The sequence below is a fragment of the Protopterus annectens genome, chromosome 5.part1 (assembly GCF_019279795.1).
Source record: "Protopterus annectens isolate FY-2018-M chromosome 5.part1, PAN1.0, whole genome shotgun sequence".
NCBI classification, from domain to species: domain Eukaryota; kingdom Metazoa; phylum Chordata; order Ceratodontiformes; family Protopteridae; genus Protopterus; species Protopterus annectens.
In genome coordinates, this window is record NC_056736.1 from 120795511 (window position 1) to 120805987 (window position 10477).

Genomic DNA, 10477 nt, shown 5'->3' on the forward strand with positions numbered 1-10477 from the left:
TCAAAACAATGAATTACCATAACGTCAGCTCACATAACAGTGAGACAGCTTCAGTGAAAATTTAAATGAACGGACTCCTGGAATGGTGTATTTCACCTGCGAGAAACTAACCACTTGGCCACCAATAACTAAAACAAAAACTTAAGCAAATTAAACCCACCAAAGTGGGGGGGGGGCTTCACTCTCCACACCCCACAACTAATTGTACCAAATCCAAGATTCCACTACAATGGAGAAAAGGGCAAACTTCTACTTGGTGGCCAAGTGGTTAGTTTCCCAGAGGTGAAATATGCTATTCCAGGAGTTCATTCATTTAAATTTTCACTGAAGTCATCTCACTGTTATGTGAGTTGACGTTATGGTAATTCGAGCATTTAAAAGGAATCCTTATATAATAGTAGTAGTATCATGAAAGGTGTCTAAAAATCAGACTGTGATGGCAGTAATAATGTACAAGAAAAACAGATGTATTCTCTCTGACTGGGTAATCATGAAAACTAATTGGCTGCGGAAGAAAGGAGTATCACTTCATATATATCAACAGTGTCAGAGGAGCATAGTTCTGATTTATAGAAAACAGTTTGACCAGAAGAAGTTAAGGCTGTAGGCATTTGGTGAATTTAAGAGGAGACAACCAAATCTTATGTACTTACCCAGGTAAATGATTAAGTGACTGTAATGCCCCTGCAGTCTTCCCTGTTTGTATTCGTGTAGTCATTAGATGTTTAAAGCTTTAGGCTGACACCTATACTTGATTGCTTTCTCAGACATATAGCTAAGCAAAAATATTAGTAACCTATACTGGATTATAAGTAAGCATTATATTGGAATATACCACAAAATTCAATGCAATTTTCATTCACATGTTCTTTCAAAAGACATATTTTTGAAAGCAAAGCAACAAGGCAATAAACATGTACCTTACCACTCAAAATAAGGTCTGACTTAACTGCATGATTAATAAAAAAAATCTAACCTTGCAATTTCTGTCTCACAAAGCTGACATATCATATTTTTGAGTTAACTTTCTTCAGTCCTATTGTATTAATCTTGTAGAAAGTATGTTGATTTTTTCATGGAGAAAAAATAATGGATTATTTTACTTTGATACTACTGCAGTTTTAACTGAAAATGTTATTTTTTTCCATTTTGCATAAAATTATGCATGCTACTATCAAATAATATTCATTTCAGGATGATGTATAAACCATCCTTAAAACTATATTATATCAGTGGTTCAAATGGGGCACAGAGCATTTATGACAAAGACTTGAACTGTACTCTATTAGCATGGAAAATAATGTTATCAGGCATAATACAAATTATATTTATAGGAACATCAGAAAATGTAAGTGACAGTGTTGCTTTTCAGCATGTGCTATAGTTGTCATATTAAATTATTTATTTATTTATTATTTATTGACAGTTGATTACCGGGAAAGTCCAACTGGGTGAAAGCCCATTTTCAGCAGAGGCATTGGGAGAAAAGCTCCGAATTATTACAAAACATTTAAGAACAGTAATTTTACAGTCTTCAAAAATAAAATAAAAACATCTGCAGTTTAAATAATTATAATAAATTAGATGTAATATAAAAACATTGGTTAAGAATCGATACAAGGTAATATGTCAACCATTTAATATTTAGAGAAATTGATAGTTTGCAGAGAAATTAACCTTGGATTAGTCTAATGCAAATAGGAATAGTAATATGAAGTGAGAGAGAAACAGGTTTGTGGTACATTTAGAGAGAAAGTCAGTGAAGAGAATTAGCAGTAAGGAAGTAAGTGAAGAGGGGAGAATAAAGAGGTATAAGGAATTAAACGCTACTTGTTCAAATATAAGGTTATAGTTTATCCTGGTTTTGAGCAAGAACAGAGTCATATTTTAGCTAAGAAGTCTTTCAGTATTGTTTTAAAAGATGGGAGGGAGGGTATAGACCTGGTGAATACATGTAAGGATTTCCAGGCCTTAGCAACCTTGTAAGAGTGCAGACAATGCCCAGCAGACTTATTAGGTTTGTAGACAGACAGGGGGTTTTGGTCACCAGATTGCAGTGACCAGTTGGTAACATAACTGTGTGGAATGTTTTTTTAGTGCTGGAAAGGCAGATGGATGCTGGATAATTTTATTGGTGTTAAGAAGTTGTGTATATTTTAGTTGATGTGGCAGTTCTAACCAATTTAGGATTTTCAGTGCTATATAGTGGTGGGTTCTGAAAAGGATATGTGCTGCAAATTTAGCAACTTTGTTATAGCATTATTCAAGTTTTTATTTTTGTGAAGCCTGAAGTTAGTAAGGATGGGAGAACCATAAAGAAGATAGGGGAGGAGATAAGTAATGCCAAATTTTGTTTTATTTGTGTCGGTGAGAAAATTATTGGCTATGTAAAGCATCCCTAGTATTTGATGAGATTTTCTTATGCAAGTTTGCATATGCAGGTCGAATATAAGATTATCATCCACTGTCACCCAAATAGTTTGCTATGAGAACTGACTTCAATGGGTGTGTTAACAAGAGAGAGGATTTAAATTTTATTTTTGCATGAGAAAGGAATTTGGGGAAAAAAGTAGCAGTTTGGTCTTTTTGGGGTTGAGCATGAGTTGTGAGTTACGAAGCCAGGTTTCAGTGGCTGTTAAAGCATCCTGAGTAATTTTTTGGGGTGTACCATATTATCATATGTGCAAATAAGAGTAGAATCATCAGTGTATTCTAGTAGGGTAGCTTGTTGTGTAGAAGTGAGGAGGGTGTTGGAGAAAATGTTAAAGAGGAGGGGACCAAGAATAGAGCCTTGTGGTACACCGGTGGTGACTGGGAGGTATTGAACAGGTAACTTTTGAACCACAGTGTGCTGTAACAAACTATGTTGAAGGCTTTAGATAAGTCTAGAAATAAGGAAGAAACTAGTTTGCCATTAGCTTTAGCTTTATTCACAGTATCTATATAGTATAGAAGGGCAGTGCTAGTGCTATAGCAAGGATGGAAGCTGTGTTGTGTAGGGGATAACAGTTCTTCTTGCAGGAGATAGTATATCAATTGTTTCTGAAGACATTTTCAAGTATTTTGGTGAGGAGAGATAAGCTTGCTATAGATCTAAAGTTATTAATGTCTGTTGAATTTCCTCCTTTGTGCAGAGGGATAATGTGTGACTTTTTTCAGAGAAAGGGAACATGGGATTCCTGGATTGATCTATTTATAAGGATTGAGACAAGATAGGGAGTGCTATTGGCTGCTGTTTTTGGTACTCACTTTGAAGATCATCAGCTGAAGAAGAGCAAGGTTTAAGTTTGTTAAAGAGTAGTTTTATATACAGAATGTGGGCACAGGTTTGAAGGAAAAAGTCAATGTGGTGCTATGTGGCTCTTGGGGAGGGTTGGGATTAGATGTTGAGGAATCATTGTTTAAAGATGCAATGCTATAATATTTTATATTTTAATATTTATAAAAAAAGAGTCAAACTGGATTGCAATTTTGACTGGTGAGTTATCTGCAGAGGGGTTTGGGTTGAATTTTTTGCCGGGATATAAGCTTTCTTTAATGGATGTCCAATGTTTTTTAGGGTTAATAAAGTAATTTAGTAATAGTAAACATAACCCTAAAAGTTATTATAGCATAGTTTTTTTACTTCATTTATTTTTGACAACACTAAGGGGATATTTAGCAATACATTTCTACTACAGTGGCAGTCCAATACTCAGGTCAGTTTATAACAGAGAGCGATCAGTCTGTATCCAGAACAAACCAATTAACACAGAAATGCAAGAAAAAAACAGGTTGTCCTTCATTTCCTGAGACAAAATAACTCATATATGGTATATGCAGAAAAGTCTACTGGTCAAACAAAATTCTCAGTAAACTTGTAGGTGTAGAGCCTTGTGGAAGAACTCCTGCAATATTGAGTTCAGATATAGTGACTACAGGGTATTATACGCTGACAAATTTCTCAGTAAACTTGTAGGTGAGATCAAATGTAGTGACCACAGGCTATAAAATTGATAAAATTCTCAGTAAACTTGTAGGTGTAGGGCCTTATGGTAGCTCTCCTGCAATACTGAGGGCAGATGTAGAGAATGCAGGCTGTTAAACACTGACAAAATACTCAGTAAACCTGTAGGTGTAGGGCCTTGTGGCAGAGCTCCTGCAATATCAAAGTCAGATGTTGTGACCACAGGCTATGTAAACACTGACAAAATTTTCAGTAAACTTGCAGGTGAGGTTAGATGTAGTGACTGCAGGCTATTAAACACTGACAAAATTCTCAGTAAACATGTAGGTGAGGTCAGATGTAATGACTGCAGGCTATTAAACACTGACAACATTCTCAGTAAACTTGTAGGTGTAGAGATCTATGGAAGAGTTCCTGCAATATCGAGGTCAGATGTAGAGATCATGGGCTATTAAACACTGACAAAATTCTCAGTAAACTTGAAGGTGTAGGGCCTTGTGGCAGAGCTCCTGCAATACTGAGGTCAGATGTATTGACAACAGGCTCTGCTCTATGAAGGAAGACAGTGACTGAGTGTCATTAATATTTATTTGTGACTGTCACTAATATTGATTAGTGACTTACGCTCAGCATTACTTGTGAGGCAAAAGAATGCCTACACAATGGATACCCATTTTGTAGAACTCAGAAAATCCACTATTAGTCTGCAAAGGTGAGCTCACACATATAACACTCTTTATTATTCCAATAAGCATATATAAATACAGCTGACAAATCAAAAAATAATCTGAGTAGCAACAATCTGAGTGACTAATTGCATATTAAGAAATATATCTTGTGAACTGCAGCCATATAAACAGCTAGTCACAGGGAAAAAGGAAAGCTTGCAAATGGACACTAACATAAACACATGCATGAAATAAACAATTTTGGAAAGAAAGGAGTTGATTGCTAAATTTGTTTAATAAAAACAATGCTACTTGGCATAAAAGCCATAATAAGGTAATGTTCCCTCCACTGAGGAGGCCCTCAGCCTTTGACTTGATTCCACCACTGATGTTTTCATATCACATTAACTAAATTCAGTAAATATTTTGTATTCTTCTGTAAAGTGCATACAACACCTGTGAGATGGGCATGCATGAAGCCATATTTGCTAATGGCAAAAGGGTGCCAGCTGCATTAGTAGAAAGGTATTAGCCATGCTAACCATTATCTGTTTCTTCAAGACCCAGAATGTATCTAGCTGGACTCAGAGAAGGGGGGGGGGGGTTAAGGACAGAGTCAGTATATACGTGTGGAGGTACAGTACTTGTCCAATCAGGGTACAGGTGACTTACCACAGAATTGCTATCACTTTGAGTTTATGATGTGCACATATTTTAGACTTTTTAGTTTTACCTAAATGACATAAACATAATCATAGCCGATAGAGATTAGTTGCTTTGCTTTCTCTATCCAGAGGAGAAATCATTTATTCGATGCTGCATTGTCATGAAACTGAACTTTATCAACCTTGTTTATGGAACACAAAGGTTGGTCTTTTCATATAAGTTAGCATCATTGATTTATGCCCCGCAATTTCTGATTATCTTTTCATCAAACCATATACTGTCTTAATGTTTGTGCTGTTTTTTTTTATATTTCATTTCTGTTTTACATCAATTAACTTAAGTGACCTGTTTTTAATTTTTACTGTATGAAAAGTGATATTTTTCTATATAGAAAGTTTTCTTAATTAAGTTATTCACTCTCTGTATAACGTCTAAAAGTTTTTTTATTGCAAATAGTTGCCAAGACTTTGAGTTTAAAAGAATACCATTTTATTTATATATATTTTTGAATGGCTCTGCAACCTTATTAAAAAGTAAAAAAAAAACAATAAAAATATGACAGTCATATATTGCATTAATCTGTCATATTGTGTTGACATTTTTGTGTTATGTTGAGACAGGGTAAAAGACTGGATGAGATATAGTAAAAGAGAGACATCACATATTGTGTGTAGAGTGCACAGGATAAAAATGATACTGCAAAGAAACACTGTACTGGTATTATTCTATTAAAAGTTTTCAACTGTGGATCTTTAAAAGATTATACTGCTTGTTTACTCTGCAATATGAGCAAGAAAAGCTTTATAAGTCTTCCCAAGGTCATGCTATGTGCTGCAAAGTGGTTGCCCAATGACACTTAAGTATATTTTCTACATTTTGCTGTTTTCATCTAATCTATATAGCCACAAGTAATACTCTGGATGTCATCATTTTAATTTCACTCACTTGTTAGTGTTGACCTATACAACACACAAAAGCAGCAATTAGGCAATGGCTAGCTGCCATTGAAGACTTCGTAAAAATCCAAATCGAATTGTAATGTCACCTGTCTCAGAACTACAATCATAGGTTATGAAACTTTTTTTTACAAAACCTTCCTAGAAAAGGGGCCAGTGTATTCTGTATTTCTGTTACAAAAGCCTTCAGGAATGTTTGATTTTTTCTCAGACTAAAAATATCTGTGTAATGCATTTCTCCTTTATACGTAGAAATATATAACATGAATTTTATTTTTTTACATGCAACTGGCTTCTCAATGCAACACTGCAGATAAAATGTCATGAATAGACCACAAGCCTTCACTGTCAAATAGAATAGTGCCTTTTATCCATTGCCAATTATACACAGCTGACTGAGAACAGCTATTTACTCCTGTAAAACAGAAGTGCATGAATCAGACAGATTCAAGCAATGAGTTCTAAAACATCGACCTGGATACAGAAAGGCTTATCACAAGTAGGAAGCTTTAACATTGCTGTTTTCTCACTTATAGTAAGCCTTTCTGTTTCTTAGATTTCCCTACCTCTAAGGTTTCCCAGGAGAGTGAGCCTCTGCATTGAGAGCATTCACCCTGGCAGAGCTGCATGCTACTGTACCAGTTCGAAAGAAATGCGAATGCTAATTAAACATGTGCTCTCCCCTAGAAATGCCACCACCTCCAAAATCACTTTGCTGCATATATTTCCACTGTTGGACAAAAAAAGTGAATGCCGGCAATCACCCATTTAACTCCATGAAAGCAGTCATGGTGCAGACAAGGTCAATGCCACTGCAGAGATGGAGAATTAATGTATGTGTGTCTGTGGGCATATATGCACATGGCTGAAGGGGCATGAATGAAGATAGATGAATGTGAGTATCTGTAAGAGTGTGCATCTGACTGAGCAGTTACACTAGGGGGATTAGACGGGGGATCAAGTGTAAAGTTTTGATGCATGTCCTGGTGCATGCTTGAGGGTGAAGGGGTGAGTGTGTCCATGAATGTGATCCACTGTGGGGGCCTTGTTTGTATATGAGTAGATGTGTTATAGGGGGTATGTCTGGCAGTGTATGCCTGTGTGTGCGTATCTGTAAACATGTGCGAGTATGAGGGTCAGGGGTTGCCTTTGCCAATGGTATGCATGACCCGTCATGGAAACATTACATCCTTCAGTTATTACCATGCTAGTATTTTCTAGAGTGTGGCTCAAAGATGTGGTGAGGAGTGGATAATGTGGTCTTTCTCTTTATGGCCATAGCGGTCTCTGAATCATATGTTCTCACCATTACATAAATTGATCTGCCTCTGGTAGGTAATTTATGTGAGAAGTAAGGATCTCTCTGAATCCTAGGGTTAGTTTTAGTAGACTTTGCCAAAGAAAGGTGAATGCTAAATATTTATTTCTTTATTAACTTGTAAGATGTGGACTGCTGATTGCTCAGGGGCTCAAAGAAGGGCTGAACTAAACTTCTCAAATGTGGAGCAGCTCATCAAGCACCCCATTGGCATAGCTGTGTTGTAGTACCCCCCCCCCCCCACCAATGCTCATACTTAAATTTGGAAAATCTTCTGACTGAATTGCAAGCAATGCCTCTTTGTCAACCTTTGCCAGCCACAGGTCAGGGTACTGGTGAATAATGTAGGTAGCATCATCCAAAGTAGAATATTTTACCTGGGGATCAGACCTACTAAGGCTGTCATTCATGGAAGTGCCTACAGGAAATGAGAAATGATGAATGCCCATATACTGGCCCAGCATGTTCTTTCAGGATTAATCCAAAAGGTGAAACCTGACAAAGTGTGAATGGGGCAGTCTGTAAAGGGCCTAACATACTACTCACCTTATTGACTACTTACCTTATTGTCAGCTAATTCCTTCAACACATCTTCTTTCCCAGAGACTGAACAAAGGTTAGAACAAAGTTGAAATTGGGGAATAGAACTTGTTTGCAAAGGGAAACTTTGACTGACTAAGATGAATGGATAGTCTGCCAAAATAGCTACCAGCAACTCAGATTTCACTGGGAATGTGAACTGCCTATATCCTTTGAGAATATTGAAAGGAAAATCTCCCACAAAACCTTGAAAGAAGAACCATCCACAGTAGAACTGTGTGATGTAACCCAAAAGGCATCACCTTCTGAAGGAAGTAGCCTAACCTCTGTCATTAGACCTACCTTTCACCAACAGCTCAAGACTCTGTGTCCCTTGCCACAATGCAAACACATGTGCATTAAAAGGCTGAAAGGCCAGGCAAACATTCAATTGTTATAAGTCCAATAAGTATTAACCCAAGTATGGGTTTCTCAAAACTCCCTAGATCTCAGTGGGATGGCCTTACCTACCATAACTCCCAATCAAATGTCCACAAGTGTCTCCTCCCACCTGAAGGAAGGGGCAATATCCTTTAATTTTCTAAACCTTTGGTTGTATCACAATCAAGAGAGAACTGTGCCTCTTTCATGGAGCTCAAATATGCTAACAGAAGCAGGGAATGGCTAGGGTCCCTCTCTACTACAATAGCTATGAAGCATATGAATCTGGAAATTCAACTATCTCAATTATAAGCCTAGCCTTTACCCAGCTGTCTCTTCCCCAGACCTGCCAGTGATGTCATAAGGTTCCTTCTCCTTCTAACCTGAGACTCCAGAAGATGCTGAACACCTTTACTGCCTACTAAATCAAAACTCTCCATATAATCCACTTCAGTGCAAATAGTATGTGTGATATGAAGGCTGAACTTGGGGTGAGCATGCTAGAAATTCAGCCAATTCTTTTGCTAACTTCACTGTCCTAACTGATCATCAGGACTCAGAAAAAAGACTGGGATGCATCCATAAGTCAGAGGATTCCCAAATGCCTGGAACTGCACTGTCTGAAAACCCCTACTCAGTAAACAAGTCAAATAACTTATCCCTACCCTCCTCAGAAAGAACCTCAAGAAACCTTTCCAAGTACTTCTACACCATCTGCCTTGATGTTGAGTCTTCCCCCTTTAGAGAGAATCTCATTGGCATTACTTAAAGTTACTGCCACCCTATTCTCTTCCAGTCCAGGGTCTCCTGTCTTCTTGCACTTTTTACATCTGGGTCCCTTTTTCACTAGTAATACCTCTATCAAAACATTTCTTGCTAGCTCCAGACAGGCTCTCTTGACTGAGGATGCCACTGGGGTCTTCCTGTGCTGCTGTTCCAGTACTGCCACTTCTTCAAATAAATCCTTGGCTGTGATGCAATAGGCTGCCATCTAGATTGAAAATCAGCCATAAAGCCCTAAAAAATCCAATGTGAATTACCTTACCCAACCTTGTCAAAACAGTTTGGGTCCACGGACCTCAACTCACACATGTGTACTTGGATGTCCAGTGTTCGAACACTACACCACACTGGTCAGATGACAGCATATTAAGGACACTATAAGGCAAGAAATACTTATTTGATTCATAAGGGGAACTCCTGACATATACAATCCTTCCTACCACTTTTCTACATGGCTCCCCCATACTGCTTAACTGTCAAGCTTCCACCCAAAACAAACTGAACCACTGTTACAATAAAAGAGCAAAATTTGCCAGTAACTCATCAGACAGAACCAGTCACTTCTTAGCCCTAAATCAGCTTGATCACCTTGAATTGTCCAAGTGACTCACTTATGCCAGATATTCCCAATCCACAAATTAATGTACAAACCAGAACAAAGCAAAGCCCCATCAGATGTAGTGCATACATGCACACCTGCTAGGCCACTTCAATCTGCAAACAGAATGTTCCTCACTACCTACAAACCACAACACCTGTCAGCAGGAACACCTCCCTGTTTCAGATATGTAGCCAACTCCTGAAATTCTATCCCCTAATCCCTTATGCATACTAGCAACCTTTTCGATTTCAAGACAAATCTAAAAAGTATCTATCTGACACCTGTTCCTATATGTGCACAATCCTCATAACAGATACATTACCACCTACTCACTATAAGTATGCCTTACTCACTCTGAATCACCTCCACATCTTAGCAGTTAGTGATGGCCTAACATCAAAAGTAGCTCTCACTTTAATACCATACTACTAATGTATGCTGTTCTAGCTCTTCAGCCAACACTACTATTAATTTCCTCTCTTGTCTCTAATCAGATCTCTTGCCGTTTTGTTAATTTTTCCTCCTACATATTATGCATCCTCTTTATTCTATTACTCTTGTCTATTTTGGTATCAGAAT